Genomic DNA, 3,765 nt, shown 5'->3' with positions numbered 1-3,765 from the left:
TTTAGATCTACCTTTTCCAGCTTAGGGAACTCTGCTAAGTTTGCCACTACAAGTTTTTAAGCAGCAGAAATGAGGCTGCTCTTAAATCTGGGGAAATTGCCACTTTAGTCATGGCAGGCAATCACAAGAGAATGAGACACTCAGGAGGAGCAGGTTTTGAAGCCAGACTCAGTCATCAAGGTGGGGCCCACACTGGTGAGACACACCCAGGTGGGGCTGCAGGACATCTATTCCCACACCAGAATATAATAGCAGGTGGTTATGGGAAGCTTAACAACATATAAAAATAAAAAGTTACCAAAATCAAAAACTTTTAAAAATTGAGCTGTATCAACCAATAATGGCATCTAACATGTGAAGAAATGTAGAATTAACAAATAGATGTATCTATTCCTCCATGGCCTCGATTTTAAAAGCTTACTCTATGCTGTTCCAGCCAGGCTTCAGCAAAGCTATATAAGTTCATATCTGGGGCAGGCCAACTCAGCCAGGGCTCCTACCCCCACCTCCACCCTTATTCTAGGCTTACACAATGATGTCACAGTAGACAATAAGGTTATGATGCACCTTCCTGGCCCAGGGGGATTCCTTTTTCTTAAAAAGAGCCTTATACCCCTATTCCTCATCCTCAAGAATCTCATCACTCAACAAAAGCAAGGTGCCATCTGAGTACTGGCTCATAACAAGCCAATATGGAATCAAGAGGAATGTTTGTAAAACTGAAATATAAATATAAAGAAATATGTAGGGATCCCTGGGTGGCGCAGCGGTTTGGCGCCTGCCTTTGGCCCAGGGCGCGATCCTGGAGACCCGGGATCGAATCCCACATCGGGCTCCCGGTGCATGGAGCCTGTTTCTCCCTCTGCCTGTGTCTCTCCCTCTCTCTCTCTCTCTCTCTCTCTCTCTCTCTGTGACTATCATAAATAAATAAAAATTAAAAAAAATAAAGAAATATGTAATTGCCAGATGTTATGGTTGCTTGTCTTGTTTATCGTAAGTTTCCCTCTAGAATGTAAGTTTTACGAAGTTGGCTTATTTACCTGCTACATTCCCATATAATAGATATTCAATAAATGTTTGCTGAATGAAAATAAAATAAAATAAAAAGTCATAGAGATGGGCTAGACTTCATTTCAAGAGGACACTAGACCAGAAAACCAGATGACACTGGGGAGACATGAAACACAGAAATGTGGTAACCACTTCAGATGCAGCTTTACAGGATGGTAACTGGGAAAATTAAGTAGGCAGATTATTAGCAATAGAAGAGTCTTTCTGAAGGATGGCTGGATGGCTCAGTTAAGCATCTACCTTGGTCTCAGGTCATGATCCCAGGGTTTTAGGATTGAACCCCAAGTAAGGCCCTCTGTTCAGTGGGAGCCTGCTTCTCCCTCTCCCTCTGCCTGCTATTCCCCCTGCTTGTGCTCTCTCTCTCTTTCCCTCTCTGTCTGTCAAATAAATAAATATCTGTTTTAAAAAGCTAGGAGTCAGGCAGCCCCGGTGGTGCAGTGGTTTAGCACCGCCTGCAGCTCGGGGTGTGATTCTGGAGACCTGGGATCGAGTCCCACGTCGGGCTTCCTGCATGGAGCTTGCTTCTCCCTCTGCCTGTGTCTCTGCCTCTCTCATTCTCTCTGAATGAATAAATAATCTTTTAAAAAATAAAAATAAAAAGCTAGGAGTCCTTATTTTATATATATTCTATTGGTTCTGTTTTTCTGGAGAACACTGACAAACACACTTACCTCACAAGGCCTACCATGATCTGGCCCTCTACAGCTCTCTGACATCTTCTCTTACTACTCTCTCCCTGATCACATCACTCCAGCCACACGGGTTCTCATGATGCCTGAACATGTTTAACACACAACCACCTAAGGGCCTTTACACTTGCTGCTCCTTCTTTCTAGAATGCTTGGCATCTAGAGGGATACCTGTTTACCACCCCCCCCCACACACACACATCATTCTTTTTTTTTCTTTTTGTCTTGAATTGCCATTATTTTGTTTTTGTTTTTTTTAATAATAAATTTATTTTTTATTGGTGTTTAGTTTGCCAACATACAGAATAACACCCAGTGCTCATCCCGTCAAGTGCCCACCTCAGTGTCCTCCACCCAGTCACCCCCACCCCCCGCCCTCCTCCCCTTCCATCACCCCTTGTTCGTTTCCCAGAGTTAGGAGTCTTCCATGTTCTGTCTCCCTTTCTGATATTTCCCACTTATTTTTTCTCACATAATCTCACATAATTTTTCTCACATAATAAATCTTTTTTAAAGATTTATTTATTTATTTTAGAGAGTGTGTGCACATGGTAGGAAGGGGAAGAGAGAGAATCTCAAGCAGACTCTGAGTTGAGTGCAGTGACTGGTGTGGGGCTCAGTCTCATGACCATGAGATGATGACCTGAGCTGAAACCAAGGGTCTGACACTTAACTGACTGGGCTACCCAGATGCCTCTCCACAGACACCATTCTTTAGACCTACAGTTATATATTCCCTTTTTAGAAAAATTTCCCATGACCAGCTTGTATTCCTAGTGCCTAGAGCCAAGATATGTAGGTTCTTAGTAACTATTTCTTTTTATTTTTTAGAAGATTTTATTTATTTATTTTGACAGAGAGAGAGAGAGAGAGAGAGCACAAGCAGGGGGAGGTCCAGTAGGAGAAAGAGAAGCAGACTCTTCATGGAGCAAGGACTCTGATGCAGGACTTGATCCCAGGACTCTAGGATCATGACATAAGTCAAAAGCAAATATTTAACTGGCTGAGCCACCCAGGTGCCCCTAGTAACTATTTTTAAATGAATGAATGAATGAATGCATGCATGCATGCATGCCTTTAGACTACAGAGAGAAGGAAATTGGTGGCACATCGATCTCAGCAAGACCAGGAATATGTTTTACTTGGTTCATCCAATATTTTTAAAAATTTGAAATCATTAACAACTTTTAAACCTCAAGAGAATTGTGATTTCTCTTAAAAATGAGAATATTTGGTAATACTGAGCGTATATTGTCACATGACAGCTATCAACTGAAGTTGAGTATGACTGGTTGCAATGAGCCCCTAAGCCCACTGTCTCTCTGTATGGTATTAGACACAGCCCCTTTCATCACTTTGTAACCCAGTAAATATGATTTTGTCTCCTTGGTGAGTTCAGATAGAGACTAAACCAGATCGAGTTGTCACACAAAGTCAACTTTATTTACAGCAAATAAAGAGATCACAGGGAATAAATTCCAAAGCCATAACTCCCTAAGTAGAGGTGAGTGGGTTCCATTTAGGGTAAAGAGAGTTTTATCATCTTAGATAGAGAGAGATGTCAGGTCACATATGCATCTTAAGGAAACATGCCTATACATACATTGTATGTTATGTTAATGCATTTGTGCTCTTTCTTGGATAGATATTTTAACATTATAATGAAGTAGAGGTTAATTGTCCTTCAATCCATGGTCCATCTGCACAGGCACAAGAGTGGTTGAGTTCTAGGCCAGCTGGAGGGCTTCCTGTTGTTTGCATCTAAAAGATTAGATTAACATTCTTATGAAGAAGGAGAAGGGTCAATAGAGGTCTTGTTGGTGACAAAATTACATTGCCTGCTGCGCCTTATAAGTAAGTAATCAGTGAAGAAGGTGGCATATCTTATGGTACCATGGTTGCAAATTTTCACTAAAGGGCATGAATCAACACTTACTGAATAGACCTGTCATAGACAAGATTCTAAGGTGGATCTAAAAATTAAATTCTCTGGTATACGAACAGC

The sequence above is a fragment of the Canis lupus genome, chromosome 24, assembly GCF_003254725.2.
Source record: "Canis lupus dingo isolate Sandy chromosome 24, ASM325472v2, whole genome shotgun sequence".
Lineage (NCBI taxonomy): Eukaryota > Metazoa > Chordata > Mammalia > Carnivora > Canidae > Canis > Canis lupus.
This window is presented reverse-complemented; position numbering follows the sequence as displayed.